General features: G+C 44.1%; 1 pseudogene; it reads right to left on the reverse strand.

Annotated features, from left to right (window-relative positions):
* Nucleotides 1-674: 674 nt before the first annotated feature.
* Nucleotides 675-10,719, reverse strand: LOC141175922 (uncharacterized; annotated as a pseudogene).
* Nucleotides 10,720-24,945: the final 14,226 nt, after the last annotated feature.

Genomic DNA, 24,945 nt, shown 5'->3' on the forward strand with positions numbered 1-24,945 from the left:
GAAACGCACATCGAGGCTTTTTCTAACCCTGCGTCCTATCCCTGCACCACCTTTTGCAGGTCTGGGGTCCCTCTCTATCCAGGTGAGTCTGGTGCAACTTGATTTTTGAGACTTTTGGGAGTATACAACCCACATGGGAGTGATTCCTAATTATTTCAACTACATGTCCCTCTCCCTGTCTTAATTTTAGCACCATGTCCTGACCCTCGCAGTGAACCTTCTGTTTAGACCTATTTATATGCAATATGAGGGATTATATGTCCGCTTGTCCTATTTGTCATTGTTACTAAAGTGATGTACTATCAAAATTTATATAATAAAGTTTTTCTATGTCATTCTACTCGGCTGTTCTCCCAATTTTTATGTATTGTTTTGAGTAGGCTATGTGGTAACGGGGTTCAATCTTTTGTGGAGACCCCTTAACCCACATGATTTATTATGCGGGTCGTAATCTGTTTATTGTAGTAGTGGAAAAGGTTGGCGATATCAATTATAACATTTACCAACCAGGGAGGAGAAAGCCCTACCAGGTGTACCACGTCAACCTGATCAAGCCATGGCGAGATAGGGAGCCCGTGGAAGCTCTGTGTTTGGTGACGAAGTCTGAAGCCAATGTGGAAGAGGTTAAGGTGGCTGAGTCGCTGTCACGTGCCCAAAAGAAACAGTGCCGAGAGTTACTGCAGCAGAACAGGGACCTGTTCACCGAACTGCCACGTTGTATCCAGATCATACAGCATGAAGTGCTTACGGAGCCTCATGTCCGGGTAAACCTGAGAGGTAATCTCGACAGAAGTGAAGCGGATGCTAAGTCTGGGAGTCATTGAAGAATCCAAGAGTGGCTGATCCATTCCCATAGTCTCAGTGCCGAAACCAGATGGAGAATAGCGCTTTTGCAACGACTATAGGAAACTGAATGAGGTCTCTAAGTTCGATTTGTACCCAATGCCCAGGGTAGATGAACTAATTGAAAGGCTTGGGCCGGCCAGGTACATTACCACCCTTGACCTCACAAAAGGGTATTGGCAAATTCTGATGGCCCAAGATGCCAAGGAGAAGACAGCCTTTGCAACTCAACTCCAGATGGGTGTTTCCAGTATACCAAGACACCGTCTGGGTTGCAGGGAGCTCCAACTACCTTTCAGAGAGCCATGGACCGGATCCTAGTTCCCCACAAGGAGTATGCAGCGGCCTACTTGGATGATATTGTGATCTACAGCCAGGATTGGGGAAGCCATCTGAGCAAAGTCCAGGCAATATTCGCTCTGCAGAAGGCATGGTTTTCCATCAACCCGAAGAAAAGTGCCATGGGCATGGAGGAAGCCAAGTATTTGGGCTATGTCATGGGCAGAGGCATGATCAAGTCCCAAATAAATGAAATTGACGTGATCCAGGGTTGGCCACAACTTCTCTCAAAAAAGCAGGTCAGAGCATTCCTGGGCATCGTGGGCTACTACCGACGGTTCATCCCCAACTTCGCCATGGTAGCCATCTCTTTGACAGACCTCCTTAAAGGTACAAGGTCGGCCATGGCTAAGTGGTCTCCAGAAGTGGAGAGTGCTTTCCAGGAACTAAAGCAGGCTTTGTGTAAACAGCCAGTGCTGGTGGCTACGGATTTCTCAAAGGAGTTTGTGGTCCAGATGAGCGCGTCAGATATCGGACTAGGTGCTGTCCTATCACAAGAGGTGAACGGGGACGAGCACCCCATAATGTATTTAAGCCAGAAGCTGACATCCTGTGAGAAAAATTACTACATAGTGAAGAAGGAATGTTTGGCCAGTAAGTGGGCCTTGGACACCCTAAGGTACTACCTCTTAGGCAGGAAGTTCAGGCTCATGTCAGACCATGCCCCACTAAGGTGGATGAGTAATAAAAAAGGGAACAATGCTCGAGTGACTAGGTGGTTTCTTGCCCTTTAGGATTTTAACTTCCATGTAGAGCATAGATCTGTGAAACTGCATGCAAATGCTGATGCATTGTCGAGGGTCCACTGTTTATTAGCGGAAGGTGCCAAGTTCCCCCAGCTTTGGGCAGAGGGGGGGTATGTAAGATGGCCACTGGACAGGTCCTTGACGGGAGATATGTATCACCCAGGTTGGTAGCTTTGGTGATGTAAAACCGGGAAAGCATGCTCCAGCATGTTTAGTGCTGAGAGGTTTAATAGGGCGTGTCAGGGCCGATTATTACGAGCAGTCATAATAGTTGGGCGGGATTGGCTGCTCACATATCCCCACCTCAGATTCTGTGTATAAAATGGAGACTGAGTGTCTCATTCAGTGTCTGTGGCTGAAGGTGTGGAGACCTCCAGCGTGTCTGTGCTACAAGACACTGACTGGTAGCGGGCAAACCCGCAGTATTGTATGGACTGTTTTCTAGTTTTGTTACTTTGTGCCGGACAAGGCTATGTTTCATTTACCAGTTTATTAAGTCCGAATAAACCCACCTTGGACATTTTTAAAGAAACTGACTCCTGTGACTATCTTAAAAGTGGCTGAGTGAATACCAACCCCCTTACAATTTGGGGAGAATGTGGGCAAGATTCCAGGAAAATGTGTACCTGCCACAGAGATCAGTGGATGTCCTGGGTAAAGGCCACCAGCCAGCGAGAGATGTCCGGCACCATGAAGGAGCCACTCAAACACCTGCTGCAAAGCCAATAACAGCAGCACCAGCAGCACTTGCAGAGCCAGCAGAGCCTGCAACAGCAGCACCGGCAGCAGCAACAGATGCAGCAAGAGACTAATAAACTCCTGATGCAGCAGATTCAGCAGCAACAATGGCAGATGGAACTTCTAGCGGGGAAAGTTCGCAGCAGAGAGGCCGTCCCTCCCCCAATACCAGGTAATGATTTACACGTCAGGAAGACGGTAAGAAGAGCATTGCAAAAGATGACTCCAGGTGATGACATCGAGGTGTTCCTGACGTTCTTTGGGAGGGTGGCGGAGCGGGAGAGATTGCCTCCAGAGCAGTGGTCGGAGGTGCTGGTGCCATATTTAACTGGCCAGCCGCAGAAAGCCCATTATGACTTTTTTGGCCCTGCAGGATGCAAAGGAGTACGCCAAATTAAAAACAGAAATTTTGACGCGCTTGGGACTGACTCTGACTGTTAGGGTGCACCAGGTGCACCACTGGGCCTATTGCAGTGACAAACCTCCCAGGTCCCAAATGTTCAACCTCCTACACCTGGTTCAAAGTGGTTGTAACCTGAATCTTCCTCCCCAGCACAGATGGTGGAAAGGGTCATCATGGACAGGTTCATCCACTCCCTTCCAAAGTCGGTGCAAGCCTGGGTTGCCCAGGGAGATCCCCGTAAAAGCTGCTGAGTGAGTACCAACCCCCTTAAAGGAGTTTATACAAAATTTCTCCTTTGCCAAAAACCATATCAATATGGAATCAGGATTGCTAAGTCTTAGAGTAATATGAATCCTGATAATCCTTGGGATTTATAAGCCTCTTCCCCAAAAAATTCTTCCAGAGGATTGGAAAAGATGTTGTATCTCTAGACTTTGCCGCACGTCTACAAGATTTTCTATTATGGGTAAAGTCAATTACAGTATTAAAATCTCCTACAATCAAAATCGGATATTGCAAGTTTTCACTTTCTTCATAGTGAAGCTTAGATTTATATGGGAGAAGAATACAGGTGTTTGCAATTTCTAACCTTATGTTGTTAATTTTACATTTCAAAAGTATATATATATATATATATACAGTACAGACCAAAAGTTTGGACACGCCTTCTCATTTAAAGATTTTTCTGTATTTTCATGATTATGAAAATTGTACATTCACACTGAAGGCATCAAAACTATGAACTAACACATGTGGAATTATATACTTAGCAAAAAAGTGTGAAACAACTGAAAATATGTCTTATATTCTAGGTTCTTCAAAGTAGCCACCTTTTGCTTTGATGACTGCTTTGCACACTCTTGGCATTCTCTTGATGAGCTTCGAGAGGTAGTCACCGGAAATGGTTTTCGCTTCACAGGTATGCCCTGTCAGGTTTAATAAGTGGGATTTTTTGCCTTATAAATGGGGTTGGGACCATCAGTTGTGTTGTGCAGAAGTCTGGTGGATACGCAGCTGATAGTCTTACTGAATAGACTGTTAGAATTTGTATTATGGCAAGAAAAAATCAGCTAAGTAAAGAAAAACAAGTGGCCATCATTACTTTAAGAAATTAAGGTCAGTCAGTCTGAAAAATTGGGAAAACTTTGAAAGTGTCCCCAAGTGCAGTTGCAAAAACCATCAAGCGCTACAAAGAAACTGGCTTACATGAGGACCGCCCCAGGAAAGGAAGACCAAGAGTCACCTCTGCTTCTGAGGATAAGTTTATCCGAGTCACCAGCCTCAGAAATTGCAGTTAACAGCAGCTCAGATTAGAGACCAGGTCAATGCCACACAGAGTTCTAGCAGCAGACACATCTCTTCAACAACTGTTAAGAGGAGACTTTGTGCAGCAGGCCTTCATGGTAAAATAGCTGCTAGGAAACCACTGCTAAGGACAGGCAACAAGCAGAAGAGACTTGTTTGGGTTAAAGAACACAAGGAATGGACATTAGACCAGTGGAAATCTGTGCTTTGGTCTGATGAGTCCAAATTTGAGATCTTTGGTTCCAACCACCGTGTCTTTGTGCGACGCAGAAAAGGTGAACGGATGGACTCTACATGCCTGGTTCCCACCGTGAAGCATGGAGGAGGAGATGTGATGGTGTGGGGAGGGCTTTGCTGGTGACACTGTTGGGGATTTATTCAAAATTGAAGGCATGCTGAACCAGCATGGCTACCACAGCATCTTGCAGCGGCATGCTATTCCATCCGGTTTGCGTTTAGTTGGACCATCATTTATTTTTCAACAGGACAATGACCCCAAACACACCTCCAGGCTGTTTAAGGGCTATTTTACCAAGAAGGAGAGTGATGGGGTGCTACGTCAGATGACCTGGCCTCCACAGTCACCAGACCTGAACCCAATCGAGATGGTTTGGGGTGAGCTGGACCGCAGAGTGAAGGCAAAAGGGCCATCAAGTGCTAAGCATCTCTGGGAACTCCTTCAAGATTGTTAGAAGACCATTTCTGGTAACTACCTCTTGAAGCTCATCAAGAGAATGCCAAGAGTGTGCAAAGCAGTAATCAAAGCAAAAGGTGGCTACTTTGAAGAACCTAGAATATAAGACATATTTTCAGTTGTTTCACACTTTTTTGTTAAGTATATAATTCCACATGTGGTAATTCATAGTTTTGATGCCTTCAGTGTGAATGTACAATTTTCATAGTCATGAAAATACAGAAAAATCTTTAAATGAGAAGGTGTGTCCAAACTTTTGGTCTGTACTGTATATATATATATATATATATATATATATATATATATATATATATATATATATCTTACTTCTGCCCTGTGTAATACATACTTAAATTTACACCCCTTTGAACAAGGATAAAGACCCTTGTGAGTAGATATTATGTACAGCATGATGTACATGTACTTGACAACCCACTTTTAGCTACTTTCTTGAATCACTATCTGACTATCTGAATGTGTTTTTGAAGACATATCAGAGACGTCAGATCTCTTCTCATCCAATCAAAGACAGCATACCATTTTAACTTATCTTAAACCCTTCTAACATTAAATTAGATAACTTTCACCATATTAAAATAATAATTAAATTAAAATATCACTCCTCTTCTGATACCTCCCCCACTCCACCTTCCACTTCACCCCTTCAAACCATCTCCCACTCTTAGCTCCCCAACTACACGTTAGGCCGGGTCACACAAGTGTTGATTCTCTCATGTGAGAGAATTGGATCATTTATGCTAATGACACTAGGCTCAAGCTCTGACCAGAGTTTGAGCCGAGTGTCAGTTTACTGGGATCCGTTTCTCTTGTTTGAGACAATCATATTACAGGTGCGGAGAGGATGGAGAACTTCATTTCTCCAACTTTTCCATTGTCTGTGTCTGCATAAATCGAACTGCACTGGGATGAAATCCAAGTCTGGGCCAAGGTTTTACACGCACCCATAGACTTGTATGGGTGCATGTGATCCGATTTGCTGAGCCACTCCCAGCGTGCTGCAATTGCTTTCCCATGCCGAATCGTCATGAGCAAACAAATTGCAGATCTGCACTGCCCCATAGTATAATATTGGGCCGAGTGCTATCTGATAAAACATCAGAGAGCCCTCTACTATGTATACAGCCGTGTGAGCGAGCCCTTAGAGAACTCCTCAACCATACATCCACCCACCCCCCAACTAACCTGCCTTAAATAAATGAATCTTCCATAATCAATTGTAAGGGAGAATATCTCTCTATTTACATCTCAAAAACCCTTAGATTAGCAACTGACACAGAATTTAAGAAAAAAAATAGTAAGATACTGTATGGTAATTCAATAGTGTATTGAATAATGTTTAAGTGCATTTATAAAATGACCCTAAAAATTCTTTATTAGATGTAGATATTTGAGTCTTAAAAGAAGTAGTAATAAGATCTTATTAATACGTATTTTGTTTCAAACTCTGTTTGCAGTTATGAGGAAATGGAAGGTAAAAGAACAACCTGAATTAAATTAATTGATAAGCGAAAAAAAGAGAAAGTGGTCTATGATAATAAAAATCAGACAACTGTTTATGAGCATATCTGGGAAGAATGGACAGGTGTAGAACAATGCTAGTTATGGGATGAAGGTTTTTTCCTTGTATCCTCCCCTTCCGTTTGGGGGTGCAGGTGGGGTTTGTTTTGATTCAAGGGAGGAGGGATGATGGAATAATATGGAAGGGTTAATATTTGTTCCATTTTGTTTTTCTTAAACAAATGATTGAAGAGTATGGATATTTATTGTATACTAGCTGTACTACCCGGCTTCGCCCAGGTTAATAACTGCTGTTAGCAAAATAGAATGTGTTAGCAAAAATTTATTCTCCCCACAAAAAACACAAAAAAAATAGATAGAAATGTAATTATTAAAAGGCAAAAACTAAGCTAACAGAAGCATTTCACAACATAGAATTCAACACCAGTGATATTCCACGCAGATTTAACTAAATTGGCCAAGTAATGTGAAGTAATCTCATACTCCTTATTCGAGAGCCTTTTGATAAACGACATTCTTAGTTCTTCCTTCCGGTGCAAACACGAACAGATTTTTGGCTGTTCCAACTCTTGAACAGGCCACATAAAGTTGACCATGAGAAAAGCATGGAATTGTAAATCGATCCCAACTACTTTCAAGGACTGTCCCTGAGCCTTGTTGAGGGACTTAGCAAATGCCAGTCAAACAGGAAACTGGAGGCGTTTAAAATCAAAAGGGAAATCAGATGGAATGAGAGGAATTGTTGGAATGAAAACATCTTCTCCTGTGGCACATCCTGTCAAAATGGTTGCCTCAATTACATGTGGAAACAGGTTCTTAATCAAGAGTCTTGTTCCATTACACAGCTTTGGTGGATCCAAATTTCTCAATAGCAGAATAGGTGCTCCAGGTTTTAGAAAGAGGTTGTGAGGAGGAAGTCCTTGTGGCTCCAAGGAATTGAGGAACTCAGTTGGATAAAATAATGCTTGAGCAGAGTCTATTACTGTATCCACTGACTTGTAGGTTGTGCACACACCTGGAAGGAGATTTAGAATTTGAAGATTAATCTTCTTGACACTGTCATTTTTGGGAGCTAGAATAGCCCTTTCACACAGCCAGCCAGAATTTTTGAAGTGGAGTTGAATGTTTGGAAAACCCTTTGCTTTCAACTCCTCAATGGAAGTCACAATGCAACAAAAGTTGACTAGGGAAGGTGATCTGTCCAGTGGTTGAGTTTACTGGTTCCTTGCCATCTCCAATAGTCAACAGCTGGCTCAAAAACAGTCCAGCAGAAACATCGCCTGTCATGTAGACCCTCATGTTTGTGTTCAGTGACATTTTCTTTACTTTTCTCCAAAGGTACGATGCTTTAAGACAGGCATTCAGCTCGTTTGCAGAGGTTGATCTTGGAATAAGAGGTAGTGTTTGGTGGAAGTCACCTGCCAAAACAGCAACTACTCCTCCCATGATATATTTGTTGCTACGCAGGTCTTGCAGCAGTCTGTCCACTGCTTCCAGAGCCCTTTTGTGTGACATGGTGCATTCATCCCAAATGATGGCACTGCATTTTTGAAGCAATTTGGCCAGTCCTGATCCCTTGGCAATACTACACACGGGGCGGTCACTATGAGACAGGTTAAGTGGTAGTTTGAATGTCGAATGTGCTGTCCTGCCACCTTTTAAAAGTGTAGCTGCAATTCCAGAAGATGCCACTGCAAGTGCAATCTTTTTTTGCTGTTGAAATTTTGCCAGGAGCAAGTTGATTACAAATGTCTTTCCTGTTCCACCTGGAGCATCAAGGAAGACAATCCCACCTTTGTTCGTTTCACTGAAACCTAAAATGTAGTTATAGGCGTCCCTTTGATCTGGTACCAATATTGGCTCGTTCTGAGACACAAATGCTGTCAGTTCATCAATATTGTAGTTTGTTTCTAGGAAAATCTCCCTACACATTTGGATGCCTTCAGGATTTCTTATTGGAGCAGGCAAACCAAGCAACTGTAAGGCTTTTCCTGACATTGCTATGCACTGATCTTCAAGGAGCATTAAAGTTTCATTGAACATTTCCTCAGTGAAGTTGATGAGTTGCTGAGGATTTTCCCTTCTAATCTGCATGAGGATGTCCTCACTGAGATCAGTTTTGTACTTTGTCCAAATCTCAAGAGGATTTGAAATGCCACAGGTTGTTTGAATAATAGCAAAGCGGTGTCTTAGTTGCTTTGGGGTTTGTGTGGCTGCTGCTTCACTGAGGGTCATGTCCCAGTGTCCATCATTTTCCAAAAGTCCTTTTATTTGGCAAGCTTCCCTGAATGTTTCACACACATGGCCTCCGACGGTCTTCAGGTCAGAAAATGATGTAGGGCCTTTGACAACATGAAGTAACATGCGCAGGTAGAAGCACTCTGCATTTGACGGATGAACAGTGTAGACGTGACCAAGAGTATCAGTTGCTTTCACCCCTGGATAGCCTTCAATATCAAGCCCCCGTTTCCTCCGTTCCAGTGTTTTTCTGGAGGCATTCCAAGTGTAGTACTTTGGTAAATCACAGTAGAGAATTGTTTTTGCAAAAGGGTCTTGTTGACACAGCTCAAAAAATGCCAAGAGGGTGGCCTTAGGTGGTGTTAGGAGCTGCTGCTGCAAGTTTGCTGGGTTAAAGTAAATTCTCTGTCCATTTTCCAAGTGCACACTCAGATGCACAACTGGTGGGTAGCGCTCATGAATGGAGAATCCTAGTATTCTCCAAACAGCTTCATTGCTGCTTATGTACCTGCCCATCTGGAATGCCTCCACTTCATCAATAATAGGTCCATTTTTCTGGAGTTCAAAAACTGCTTGATCACTTCCTTTGTGGACATATTTGCAGATATACTTGACTGATTTCACAGAGTGGCAAGATTCGACATTTATGTGGGCCTGGAAGATTTTTGAGAGCAAAGGGTTGTAAGGCACTATCCACCTGTTGTCAATTTCTATCTCTTGGAGTGATGATCCAACACGCATTTTGAGCTTTGCTATGAAACCACCATCCTCTGGCTTTCTTCCTTGGTAGACTGGATATCCATCTTGTCCTGTTTGAGTTTCTTGGACCAGGGATCGTGGGTAATGCTTTGAACACCTGCCATCAATCATACAGGGAGAATTTTTGTTCAGATTCCCACACAGGCCATGGATCATGTTTTTTGTGATGGTGTAAAACAGCAATGGGTCAATCTGAGGGTCTGGCAATTCGGCACTGATGATATTGTCAATTTCGGAAGGCTGTATTTTTTGCTTCAGCCAAATCAAGATGTGGGCATGAGGAAGGCCTCTTTTTTGCCATTCAACTGAATACATCCAGCACTGCGTCTCACCATAAATATGTGATTTTGTGATGAGATTAGTCATTTTTGAAAGTTTCTGTTTGAAAACCCGAGCAATAAGGTCATGGCGATTCACAGTTTTTTGGCCGGGCAACAGGTGCCCTCTAATTTCCTCCCAGGCAGGATTGCAAGTAAAGGTGATGAAAAGATCTGGACGGCCATGCTTTCTCACATAACTCATTGCATCCTTTGTGTATTCATGCATGTGTCGTGGGCTTCCAGTGACAGTTGATGGAAGAATAACCATTTTCCCCAACTCTTTTGGATCAGCATAATTTGCAACAGCATCTCTAAGGTGATTATATTCCTCTGCCCTGAGCTTCTGTGATTTTGTCGGATATATAAAAGACGTTCACTCCCAATCTTTGCATACTTGTCAACAATAAATTGGTGGAAGAGGTGTTTGCATTTCAAGATGTGATTTTCCTCTGCAAATCTTGTCATGATCCTATAGGCATAGAAGTCCATGGCAGACACTTTTTTTCCTGAAGGGTTGCCTGTTGTAGGACCTGTCTGAGGTATTCCAAAGTGATAGCCATCCTGTCCCTGCCAAAAGATGATTGGATATTGCAGAGCATCATAGGACCTTTGAGTTTCTGCTACTCGTTGCAAACTATTGTTCCTTTTCTGAAGCACAATGTCACGGCTTTGAAAATCATTACCTACAATCAAGATGGCTACCTCATAAAATGTGGGAGCATTGAAACGTCGCTGATGTTCACCTTGTGGTGTTTTGTCTGCTCGAATGACAACCTTGTAATCGTCATTTGGCATGCATTTGTGGCGCCCCTGAGGGTTCGGTCGCCACAGAGGTACTGCACCTCACCCAGAGGTGTGGTGTCTCCCTTTCTCTCAGGTAAGGAGGCAGTACTGCACAGAACCCCAACACCTGCATCCAACACTACACTACCCCAGGCCAGCAGGAGGGGCAAGACGCAATGTAGTTTTCTGCTGAGCCCTGACCCTGGCTGGGGTGGGGGGAACCCAAAGTTAGGGGGAACCAGTAGTGGGTGTGGGTGGAGGAAGTAGTTCATGGGAGCACTTATACAATAGATATATAAAAGGTAGACATCTTAGGGTGGCAGTGGAGAACAATAGACGAGTAGTTGGAGAGCAGAAGGGAGCAGAGTCTCTCTAGGAGCTCTGCTCCACTACAAGGGCCCAGGACTGAGGCCCAGGAGGGGAGCAGGGAGCAAGCTCCGTTCTAGTAGAAAAGATCCTAGGGGAGTACGGCGAGTGCAGGCGGCACCCATACACCCCAAACCTGCCAAGTGTCAGGAGGATCTAGGCCGCAAGAAGGGGACCGGCCCCTGGCCCAGTCGTGCAGCTTCAAGTCTCAGCTGTAAAATACCGGAGGCTTCTGACTTCTATAGCAGGAGCCAAACTCTCACTTCGATCCAAAAGTAAGGTCAAGCAGGTCTGAGCAACTCCGACAGACAGGGGGGACCTCGCAGCACCCGAATAGGATTCACAGTGGGAAGCACAGGGCAGGAGGGAGAAAAGACCCAGCGTGAAGTCAGTCTAGGAAGGTACATATGAAAGTGGGGTTCTGCCAGGTACGCCCGAGCTGCCTGAGGAAGGACTGAACCCCTGCCCGGTGAACGCAGTGCAACGCGGGAGGCTTGCACCAGTACTGTGCACCTGTGGACTGTCTAAGTACTGTGAGTAAATCTTGGATGACTACACTGCACTGCCTCCGCTCCTTTATTTCGCCGGTGCCATTTCCCTCCCTGCACTACAATGCCAAACCACCCCCTCCATTCATCTTCACTGCCCTGAGGCCTGCTCCACCTGTGGGGAGCCGTTCCATCTCAAGCTGCCCTAACACCTGCCTCAGAGGACTGTAGCAGCGCTGGTGATCCTCACCAGACACCACAGGTGGCGTCACGACAAATCCCCTATAAATTTCCCCCCCTTTTGAGTGACCGCCCTGGGCCACGGACCGGGCCAGCCACCGTGATATCCCCTGCAAGCAGCCATAAGGCCTGGCTGTCGAGTACCCCACGGCCCTGGGGACGCGTCACATTCAAGTGCAGTCTTGAAAAGTTGAACATATAGATTGTTGGAGTGAAGGAACTGCTGCAAAATAGTGACAATATCAAGGCGAGTGTTAGGAATTAAAGAGCATCTCTGCTGAGCCTCTGCTTCTGCATTTCCCATAAAGAAGAGCTGAAGAAATTGAGGTTCTTCTCCTTGTAATGGAAGCAGTGAGCCAATTGAGTGGTAAACCTGTCCTTGAACTTTAAATGTCGGCATAAATCCTATTGTAAACATTTCTTTTGTTGCACCAAATGATGTTATTTGGAAGCAGGAGTTGTACTTCCTAATACTGTCCAAGAAATGCTTTGATATTGTACTGGTACCTGTCATCAGAGATTTTAGGGGATCTAGTGGTGACAGGAGAGGTGGAAGTTTTATCTTGCCATTTGCACAGCATAAACCTGGTGGTTCATCTTTCCATTTCAGGGCACTGCAGCACATGCAGACCACATCCATTTTTCCTATCTGAACTTTAGGATTATCCTGATAGTTTATGTCTGTCTGGTAACAAAAGGCAGCATGTTTCAAATCTGCAACCATTTCCTGTGCCCTGGTGGAAGAAATAGCAATTCTCTTAGTGGCAAGTCGGCCTTCTCTCTGCTGAGATGACTCATTGGCCCTTGAGGAAGCAGCTCTTCTTCTCTTATCTGCAAGCCTTGCTTCCCTCTCCTCAGAAAGTTCATTGGCTCTTGAGGAAGCAGCTCTTGTTTTCATGTCTGCAAGCCTCGCTTCCCTCTCCTCAGAAAGTTCATTGGCTCTTGAGGAAGCAGCTCTTGTTTTCATGTCCGCAAGCCTCGCTTCCCTCTCCTCAGAAAGTTCATTGGCTCTTGAGGAAGCAGCTCTTGTTTTCATGTCTGCAAGCCTCGCTTCCCTCTCCTCAGAAAGTTCATTGGCCCTTGATGAAGCAGCTCTTGTTTTCATGTCTGCAAGCCTCACTTCCCTCTCCTCAGAAAGTTCATTGGCCCTTGAAGAAGCAGCTCTTGTTCTCTTGTCTGCAAGCCTCACTTCCCTCTGCTCAGAAAGTCCATTGGCTCTTGAGGAAGCAGCTGCTGTTCTCATGTGTGTCAGCCTTGTTTCTCGGTCTTCACATTTTTTCATTGGCCCGTAATGCAGCTTTTCTTTTCGCATCAGCTGACATTCATGCCATGAAATTCCTTTTCTTATGAGGCATTATTGTGGTAAAAATAGTCTGTAACTGGCAGTTCCTATATCCTCTCACATAGAAGTAATGTGACTGACATCAGCCTTTCCACCAACACACCCTAACTGACATCTTATTACCTTACACAAGCTTTGTTATACTGAGAATGTCCTTTGTTGCCTATATTAACCAATCACAGCTCAGATTAATTAACTGTAGCAAAATAGAAGCTGAGCTGTGATTGGTTGCTATTGGCAGCCTGATAAATCTTTGTGAGATGAGTTTTGTGTGTGCTGAGGGTGGTATATGTGTTCAAGCTCGTGGTAGTGTGTGGCGCATTTTGTGTGTGTGTTCATATCCCTGTGTGTGGTGAATATGAGTATCCCATGTCGGGGCCCCACCTTAGCAGCTGTACGGTATATACTCTTTGGTGCCATCGCTCTCATTCTTTAATTCTCCCTTGTTCACATGTGGCAGCTGTCAATTTGCCTCCAACTCTTTTCCTTTCACTTTTTCCCCATTATGTAGATAGGGGCAAAATTGTTTGGTGAATTGGAATGCGTGGGGTTAAAATTTTGCCTCACAACATAGCCTATGATGCTCTCTGGGTCCTGATGTGTGACTGTGCAAAATTTTGTGGCTGTAGCTGCGAAGGTACAGATGCCAATCCTGGACATACACACACATACATACATACACACACATACATACACACATACATACACACATACATACATACATACACACACACATACATACATACATACACACATACACACATACATACATACATACATACATACACACATACACACATACATACATACACACACATTCAGCTTTATATATTAGATTAGAGAATATAAATAAATGTTATATGTGAAGTACTATAACTGCATTAAAATAAATGAGATTATTGCAACATATTACTATTTAATAAACTATTTGTAATCTTTAAGAACAAAAAGTAGCAAGGAGGGGAATTTTATATGCATTTGTTGGAAATGTGTTTTTTGAGTATAAATGGTGCAAGAAAAAAGATCTTCACCCTGAGGTTTCTGCCCCCATAATCAGTGCAGGAGAGCAACTGCTATGCAAAACCATGAATCTGCAACAACAGTAGTGGATTTTCTCTGTTTCCCATTTTGCTACTATGAATAATAATGGTACATACCCTCAAAATGGTACTTACAACACTAAAGAAATAGAGGCTATATACCCGTGCATCTCACTAAATTAGAATATCATCAAAAAGTTCATTTATTTCAGTTCTTCAATACAAAAAGTGAAACTCATATATTATATAGAGTCATTACAAAGTGATATATTTCAAGTGTTTATTTCTGTTAATGTTGATGATTATGGATTACAGCCAATGAAAACACAAAAGTCATTATCTCAGTAAATTAGAATACTTTAGAACAACAGCTTGAAAAATGTTTTTCAAATCCAAAATGTTATCATACTGAAATGTCTGTTCAGTAAATGCCCTCAATACTTGGTCGGGCTCCTTTAGTATCAATTACTGCATCAATGCGGCGTGACATGGAGGCGATCAGCCTGTAGCACTGCTGAGGTGTTATGGACGCCCAGGAGGCTTTGATAGCAGCCTTCAGCTCGTCTGCATTGTTGGGTCTGGGGTCTCTCATCTTCCTCTTGACAATACCTCATAGATTCTCTATAATAGATTCTCTATGGGGTTAAGGTCAGGCGAGTTTACTGGCCAATCAAGCACAGTGATACTGTTGTTTTTACACCAGGTATTGGTGCTTCTGGCAGTGTGGACAGGTGCCAAGTACTGCTGGAGAATGACATTTCCATCTTCAAAAAGCTTGTCAGCAGAGGGAAGCATGAAATGGTCTAAAATTTCCTGGTAGATGGCTGCGCTGACTTTGGTCTGGAAAAAACACAGTGGACCTACACCAGCAGATGACATGGCTCCCCAAACCATCACTGATTGTGGAAACTTCACACTAGACCTCCAGTAGGTTGGATTGTGGCCTCTCCACTCTTCCTCTAGACTCTGGAACCTTGAGTGTGTCAATGACTGCCTTCTGGACATCTGTCAAGTCAGAAGTCTTCCCCATGACTGTGGAGCCTACTGAAAGCCTTTGCAGGTGTTTTTTGTTAATTATTCTAATTTACTGAGATAATGACTTTTGTGCATTCATTGGCTGTAAGCCATAGTCATCAACATTAACAGAAATAAACACTTGAAATAAATCATCAGCTATTTGAAGGGGCAGCAGTGCTTACCTGGCCCCCAGAATTTACACTTTTATTACCTATTTTGTGATAACCCTTTTTTGGTAAAATCGCTTATGAGGTTTAAGCCAGGAAGTGTAATTAAAAGGTCATTACAAAAATAATTTACTATTTAGTTTCTCCAATCTCATAATTAGAGTGGATTAGAGCTAATAGGTCAGAGGGTTCACACATTACATTGTTGGCCATTGATTGTTTTCAGGAAATAAATTCATAATGACTGCCTCCTTCTCTCTGTGAAATCAGCTGCTGGACTCTTTCAAGTGAAGATTTATGATTGTGCATGATATAGAAGACTCATCAGACATGATCTGTTATGGCATTACTTCACATATGCATAGAATTACATTAGGATGATCCCTGCTTTCATAGTCAATATAATATAACCAAGTCAGAGGGAAATGTGATAACCAATTATTATTGCTTTGCCTGCTTAACTACTTCTGGGCCACCAATAGATTGTAAACATCTGGGGCAGTCCACATTCTACTCTGCAGTGATGTTCTAAAACCGAGGTACACAACATTTTTTGGTCCAAGTGACGCAATGCCATACTGAACCAATAATCCCTAGGGCAGCGAAAAATTTAAAGGGTTATTTACATAAATACATCACCATAACCACCATAAGTACATTCATTACATTGATACATCACCAGAACTAAGTTTTGAGTATTTGAGGAAGATTTGGAGAGATTCTGCTCAGTTTCTGTTCCAAAAAATAAGTGTGATCATAAACCAACTTACACTGAATTTTTGGAGCAGAAACTAAATTAAGAATTTTGAGATTAAGTTTTAACATAGCCATGAAGCACGTTTTGGATTGCCACATGTGTACAAGATCAGAACCACTGTTAGCACATAAATGCACCAGAACCACCATCAGTACGTGAATACACCAAGTGCAAAAAGCTTAGTACAGCGATCAGTTGCAATGACAGGTCAGCCCCATGTACAATTGCATTGCATGAACCTACAACTCCCAGTATGTCTTTAACAATGGTAAGGAGATACTTGGAGTTGTTCTTAACAGTCATCGTCAGACTGTGGATCATACAGGAACCACAGCACTGAAGAGAAGCAGGAATACATCCAGGTACCTTATATTTGTCATCTTCCCTGATTGAATTCATTTCCATCTCTTTTTGTCTCCATGTGGTACAGACCCCATTATGAGATTTCACAAGCAGAGCTTGTCTCTGCAGATTTCCCTCTTCTCTGTCTTCAGCAGCACATCCCGACACAGTGCCCTTAAAATAAAAGTATCATTATACTGCCCCATAAATAAAAAATATCTTCCATGCTGTGCCCATGAATAACTAACTGCTTGTGCTTCCTGCACAAAATATCCCCCACACTGGCTCTCTGCAAAATGTATCCTGCAAACTGCCCCTCTGCAAATTGTTCCCCGCACACTGCCGCTCTTCATAATGTACCTCGCACACTGCCCCTCTTAAAAATGTACCTTACACACTGCCCCTCTGAAAAATGTCCCCTGCACCCTGCCCCTCTGCAAAATGTCCCCCGCACAATGACCCTCTGCAAAATATCCCACGCACACTGCCTCTCTGCAAAATACAGTGGGTACGGAAAGTATTCAGACCCCTTTAACTTTTTCACTCTTTGCTTCATTGCAGCCATTTGGTAAATTCTAAAAAGTTCATTTTTTTTCTCATTAAAGTATACTCTGCACCCCATCTTGACTGAAAAAAACAGAACTGTAGAAATTTTTGCAAATTTATTAAAAAAGAAAAATTGAAATATCACATGGTCATAAGTATTCAGACCTTTTGCTCAGACACTCATATTTAAGTCACATGCTGTCCATTTCCTTGTGATCCTCCTTGAGATGGTTCTACTCCCTCATTGGAGTCCAGCTGTGTTTAATTAAACTGATAGGACTTGATTTGGAAAGGCACACATCTGTCTATATAAGACCTCACAGCTCACAGTGCATGTCAGACCAAATGAGAATCATGAGCTCAAAGGAACTGCCCAAGAAACTCAGAGACAGAATTGTGGCAAGGCACAGATGTGGCCAAGGTTACAAAAGAATTTCTGCAGTACTCAAGGTTCCTAAGAGCACAGTGGCCTCCATAATCCTTAAATGGAAGACGTTTGGGACCACCAGATGTCTTCCTAGACCTGGCGGTCCAGCCAAACTGAGCAATCGTGGGAGAAGAGCCTTGGTAAGAGAGGTGAAGAAGAACCCCAAGATCACTGTGGCTGAGCTCCAGAGTTGCAGTGGGGAGATGGGAGAAAGTCAACTATCACTGCAGCCCTCCACCAGTCAAGCCTTTATGCCACAGAGTGGTCCGACGGAAGTCTCTCCTCATTGCAAGACATATGAAAGTCCGCATAGAGTTTGCTCAAAAACACATGAAGGACTCCCAGACTATGAGAAATAAGATTCTCTGTTCTGATGAGATGAAGATAGAACTTTTTGGTAATAATTCTAAGTGGTATGTGTGGGGAAAACCAGGCACTGCTCATCACCTGCTCAATACAATCCCAACAGTGAAACATGGTGGTGGCAGCATCATGCTATGGGGGTGTTTTTCAGCTGCAGGGACAGGACGACTGGTTGCACTTGAAGGAAACATGAATGCGGCCAAGTACAGAGATATCCTGGATGAAAACCTCTCCCAGAGTGCTCTGGACCTCAGACTTGGCCGAAGGTTCACATTCCAACAAGACAATGACCCTAAGCACACAGCTAAAATAACAAAGGAGTGGCTTGAGAACAACTCTGTGACTATTCTTGACTGGCCCAGCCAGAGCCCTAACCTAAACCCAATTGAGCATCTCTGGAGAGACCTGAAAATGGCTGTCCACCAACGTTCACCATCCAACCTGAGGGAACTGGAGAGGATCTGCAAGGAAGAATGGCAGAGGACCCCCAAATCCAGGTGTGAAAAACTTGTTGCATTATTCCCAAGAAGACTCATGGCTGTACTAGCTCATAAGGGTGCTTCTACTCAATACTGAGCAAAGGGTCTGAATACTTATGACCATGTGATATTTCAGGGTTTTTTTTTTAATAAATTTGCAAAAATTTCTGCATTTCTGTTTTTTTCAGTCAAGAAGGGGTGCAGAGTGTACTTTAATGAGAAAAAAATGAACTTTTTAGAATTTACCAAATGGCTGCAATGAAACAAAGAGTAAAACATTTAAAGGGGTCTGAATACTTTCTGTACCCACTGTATGCCCACATACTGTCCCACTCCAAAATATTCCCCCGTACATTGCCCTACTGAATGAAGGACCCCCCCACCACAATTGTGCCCCCTTTGACAATTGTCAACCTCATTATGTGCCCTCACTGTAACATTAGCCCCTTCCTTCCTCATCCACAATGATATAATTAATTTATTCTTTGGCTCCTTGACTTACTATTGGCATTGCTATCTCTTCTCCTCTGAGGTATTTCGGTGCCGACAATAGTGTGATGACGTCAGCAGCGTGCTGACTAGAGATGAGCGGTGTTCGACTAGAACTGTTCGCCAATCTCAAATTCGAGCTGTTTTGGGCGGTGTTCGAGTTGTTCGACGAACCCGAACGATTTGCAAAAAATTCGGCTGTTCGAGGTTATGTTCGATAACTGTTCGTGCACCAAAAGCGTGTCCTGCATGTCTGGTGCTATTTAGAGCACCAATCATGCAGGGATTGTCTGCCACTCACTGTAATGCCACAGCCATGGTGGTTGTGGCATTACAGTGATTGCCCAAATCGATGGGAACAGTGCTCACAGTGAAACACGAAAAGCCGGCAATTCAGCAGCGGCATACACCGGTACCCAACAATTTAGAACCGAAAGAATAGAGCTTCACACATAGATTAGATAGATATAAACATGTCAGCCACATATATACGAAGTACAGTGAAAGTGCTGCTTACTGTACTTGTCATTTAGCGTAAAGGATTTATCAAAAAAAATAATAGTGTTTCCATGCACTGTCTCTTTAAAAAAGCCGGCCGGCAATTCAGCAGCGGTACCCGACAATTTAGAATAGAAGGAATAGAGAATCACACATAGATTAGATAGATAGAAACATGTCAGTCACATATATATGAAGTACAGTGACAGTGTTGCTTACTGTACTTGTCATTTAGTGTAAAGGATTTATTAAAAAAAATAATAGTGTTTTCATGCACCGTCTCTTTAAGAAAGCCAGCCGGCAATTCAGCATCTGTACCCGACAATTTATAACAGACAGAATAGAGCTTCACACATAGATTAGAAAGATAGAAACATGTCAGTCACATATATATGAAGTACAGTGATAGTGTTGGTTACTGTACTTGTCATTTAGTATTAAAATAAAGGATTTATTATTAAAAAAATTGGCGTGGGGTTCCCCTTAATTTTAGGCTCTAGCGGAGGTTAAGCAGACAGCTGGGGCAGATGTTTGAAGCCTGGGAAGGGGGTAATACCCACGGAGCTTCCCAGGCTACTAATATCAGCCCCCAGCTGAATACATAGCCTTTACTAGCTATTAAAATGGGGACCCCCCCCAAAAAAATGACGTGGGGTCCCCCCTAATTTAATAGCTAGCAAAGGCTAGGCAGACAGCTGGGGGCTGATATTAATAGCCCAGGAAGGGAGCCATGAATATTGGCCCCCTCCCAGGCTAGAAACACCAGCCGTCAGCCGCCCCAGAAATGGCGCATTCATAGGATGCGCCAATTCTGGCACTTAGCCTCGCTCTTCCACGCTGCCCTGGTGCGGTGGCAGAGGGTAATAGGGCTGGGGTTGATGTCAGCTTATAATGCCAGCTGACATCAAGCCCAGGTTAGTAATGGAGAGGCGTCTATAAGACACCCCCATTACTAACCCCATAGTCAAAGTTAAAAAAAACACAAACACCCAGAATAAAGTCCTTTAATTGAAATAAAGACACAATTCTTTATTGTTCTAAATTAAACCATACTTACCGTCACGCCCATTCCAGCTGAAGCCAACGATCTCCTGTAATAAAAATAAAATAATAAAGCAACCTCATCCTTACCTTTCCATGGTTCCCAGGACAGCTTCAGCTCTGCTACATCGAGATGACAGGCTGGACCGCAGCAGAACGCCGCCATCCAGCCTGTCATCCCGCAGACACTGAGAAGCGCAGGCATGCTTGCGCTCCACATTGTCTCTCTGTGACGGCATAAAGATGAGCCGAGGTCATGTCCAATGAACTCGGCTCACCTCATGCACGTCACTTACAGCGTGGGAGAATTCTCACGCTGAAGCGCTGAGTGCAGGAGAATTTTCCCACGCTGTCAGTGACGTGCATGAGGTGAGCCGAGTTCATTGGACATGACCTCGGCTCATCTGGATGCCGTCACAGCGAGACACTGAGGAGCGCAAGCATGCCTGCGCTTCTCAGTGTCTGCGGGATGACAGGCTGGATGGCGGCGTTCTGCTGCGGTCCAGCCTGTCATCTCGATGTAGCAGAGCTGAAGCTGTCCTGGGAACCATGAAAAGGTAAGGATGAGGTTGCTTTATTATTTTATTTTTATTACAGGAGATCGTTGGCTTCAGCTGGAATGGGCGTGACGGTAAGTATGGTTTAATTTAGAACAATAAAGAATTGTGTGTTTATTTCAATTAAAGGACTTTATTCTGGGTGTTTGTGTTTTTTCTAATTGCTTTACTAGAAATTCATGGCGGTCATGTCTAATACTGGCGTGACCCCATGAATTTTGGGCTTGGGGCCAGCTGATAATACCAAGCTGGCCCTAACCCCTTTATTACCCAGTGAGCCACCGCACCAGGGCCCTGGATGAGTTGGGTACAGCGCCAGAAGATGGCGCTTCTATGAACGCGCCATTTTCCGGGGTGGCTGCGGACTGCAATTTGCAGCGGGGGGGGGCCCAGAAAGCTTGGGCCTCCCTGCGCTGCAGATTCCAGCCCCCAGCTGCCTAGTTGTACCTGGCTGGACACAAAAATAGGGCGAAGCCCCACGTATTTTTTTTTTAATTATTTCATGAAATTCATGAAATAATTAAAAAAAAATTGACATGGGGCTTCGCACTATATTTGTGTCCAGTCAGGTGCAGCAGGCAGGAACGGGCTGCCCCCAACCACCAGCTGCCTATTTGTACCTGGCCGGACACAACAATATAGGGAAGCCCTTTTTTTCTTAATTATTTCATGAAATAATTTAAAGAAAATTGACGTGGGGCTTCGCCCTGTTTTTATGTCCAGCCAGGTACAACTATGCAGCTGGGGGCTGGAATCCGCAGCGCAGGGAGGCCCAAGCTTTCTGGGCCACCCCCGCTGAAAAATTGCAGTCCGCAGCCACCCCGGAAAATGGCGCATTCATAGAAGCGCCATCTTCTGGCGCTGTACCCAACTCATCCAGGGCCCTGATGCGGTGGCTCACTGGGTAATAAAGGGGTTAGGGCCAGCTTGGCATTATCAGCTGGCCCTAAGCCCAAAATTCATGGGGTCACGCCAATATTAGACATGACCACCATGAATTTCTAGTAAAGTATTTAAAAAAAAACACAACACCCAGAAAAAAGTCCTTTAATTGAAATAAACACACAATTCTTTATTGTTCTAAATTAAACCATACTTACCGTCACGCCCATTCCAGCTGAAGCCAACGATCTCCTGAAATAAAAGAAAAATAATAAAGCAACATCATCCTTACCTTTCCATGGTTCCCATGACAGCTTCAGCTCTGCTACATCGAGATGACAGGCTGGACCGCAGCAGAACGCTGCCATCCAGCCTGTCATCCCGCAGACACTGAGAAGCGCAGGCTTGCTTGCGCTCCACAGTGTCTCTCTGTGAGGGCATCCAGATGAGCCGAGTTAATGTCCAATGAACTCGGCTCACCTCATGCACGTCACTGACAGCGTGGGAAAATTCTCCTGCACTCAGCGCTTCAGCGTGGGAGAATTCTCACACTGAAGCGCTGAGTGCAGGAGAATTCTCCCACGCTGTCAGTGACGTGCAGGAGGTGAGCTGAGTTCATTGGACATGAGCTCACCTTATGCACGTCACTGACAGCGTGGGAAAATTCTCCTGCACTCAGCGCTTCAGCGTGGGAGAATTCTCACGCTGAAGCGCTGAGTGCAGGAGAATTCTCCCACGCTGTCAGTGACGTGCAGGAGGTGAGCTGAGTTCATTGGACATGAGCTCACCTTATGCACGTCACTGACAGCGTGGGAGAATTCTCCTGCACTCAGCGCTTCAGCGTGAGAATTTTCCCACGCTGTCAGTGACGTGCATGAGGTGCGCCGAGTTCATTGGACATGAACTCGTCTCATCTTTATGCCGTCACAGCCAGACACTGCCGAGCGCAAGCATGCCTGCGCTTCTCAGTGTCTTCGGGATGACAGGCTGGATGGCAGCGTTCTGCTGCGGTCCAGCCTGTCATCTCGATGTAGCAGAGCTGAAGCTGTCGTGGGAACCATGGAAAGGTAAGGATGATGTTGCTTTATTATTTTTCTTTTATTGCAGAAGATCGTTGGCTTCAGCTGGAATGGGCGTGATGGTAAGTATGGTTTAATTTAGAACAATAAAGGATTGTGTCTTTATTTCAATTAAAGGACTTTATTCTGGGTGTTTGTGTTTTCTTTTAACTTTGACTATGGGGTTAGTAATGGGGGTGTCTTATAGACGCCTCTCCATTACTAACCTGGGCTTGATGTCAGCTGGCATTATAAGCTGACATCAACCCCAGCCCTATTACCCCCTGCCACCGCTACAGGGCAGCGTGGAAGAGCGAGGCTAAGTGCCAGAATTGGCGCATCCTATGAATGCGCCATTTCTGGGGCGGCTGACGGCTGGTGTTTCTAGCCTGGGAGGGGGCCAATATTCATGGCTCCCTTCCTGGGCTATTAATATCAGTCCCCAGCTGTCTGCCTAGCCTTTGCTAGCTATTAAATTAGGGGGGACCCCACGTCATTTTTTTGGGGGGGTCCCCCATTTTAATAGCTAGTAAAGGCTATGTATTCAGCTGGGGGCTCATATTAGTAGCCTGGGAAGCTCCGTGGGTATTACCCCCTTCCCAGGCTTCAAACATCTGCCCCAGCTGTCTGCTTAACCTCCGCTAGAGACTAAAATTAAGGGGAACCCCACGCCAATTTTTTTTAATAATAAATCCTTTATTTTAATACTAAATGACAAGTACAGTAACCAACACTATCACTGTACTTCATATATATGTGACTGACATGTTTCTATCTATCTAATCTATGTGTGAAGCTCTATTCTGTCTGTTATAAATTGTCGGGTACAGATGCTGAATTGCCGGCCGGCTTTTTTAAAGAGACAGTGCATGAAAACACTATTATTTTTTTTAATAAATCCTTTACACTAAATGACAAGTACAGTAAGCAACATTGTCACTGTACTTCATATATATGTGACTGACATGTTTCTATCTATCTAATCTATGTGTGAAGCTCTATTCTGTCTGTTATAAATTGTTGGGTACAGATGCTGAATTGCCGGCCGGCTTTTTTAAAGAGACAGTGCATGAAAACACTATTATATTTTTTAATAAATCCTTTACACTAAATGACAAGTACAGTAAGCAACACTGTCACTGTACTTCATATATATGTGACTGACATGTTTCTATCTATCTAATCTATGTGTGAGGCTCTATTCCTTCTTGTCTAAATTGTCGGGTACCGGTGTATGCCGCTGCTGAATTGCCGGCCGGCTTTTTTAAAGAAAGCGTCTTCTGAGCAGTTTGTCAGCTTTTGGACACCTTTGAAGGTGTTTTCTATGTGTTTCTATGTGTTTTTGTTTGCCTGCCATTGGTTTTAACGGTGTTCGACGGTGTTCTAAGGTGTTCGACGAACAGTTCGACGAACAGTTCCTCGAACATCCCGGTGTTCGACGAACCGAACCGAACCCGAACACTACGGGGGTGGCTCAACACTAGTGCTGACCTCATCATGCCGCTGCATGTCAAGGCTGGAACTGACGAGCGCTGCTTTACCCTAGTCCCGATGACAGTGTTCAAATATGTTTCCATCTGAAACATTTGAATATAAGAAGAAGGGAGCTCCATATCCTGGACGACTCCATGGGCTGCTGCAAAACTTTGGTGGGCTGCATGCGGTACATGAGCCATATGTTGTGCAGGTCTGTTCTAAAACAACACTACATTGTATAACACCTGCACCAGATTGTGCAGTTACCTCAGCCGGGAGCCTACCGGTAGTCACAGTCGGACTCCCTATAGAGAAGGTAGAGAGGATTTATTACCATCTCTGCTTTTTCAATTACTGTGATAGATGTTAGAAATGCATTGGGGAAATATTCACCCATTTTGAAGCAAGACCTAGTCCTTTCCAAATGTACTACACCAGTCCCTTCCACCACCTATAGAAGGGCGAAGAACCTGAGGGACTTGCTGGTACATAGTTACCATAAAGATCCTGGACCAGAGAAAGCCTTCAGCTCAAAAGGCCCCAGACGGGGCTTCTATCCATGCAAGAACTGTGCGGCCTGTGTAAATCTGGTGCGGTGTACATCCTTCCCATCAAGTGATGGTCATAAGGAGTTTCAAATCACACAGCATACATCTTGCAATA

Source organism: Phyllobates terribilis, unplaced genomic scaffold, assembly GCF_046119375.1.
Source record: "Phyllobates terribilis strain yellow unplaced genomic scaffold, ASM4611937v1 Scaffold_14__1_contigs__length_39327217, whole genome shotgun sequence".
In the NCBI taxonomy this organism is placed as follows: Eukaryota; Metazoa; Chordata; class Amphibia; order Anura; family Dendrobatidae; genus Phyllobates; species Phyllobates terribilis.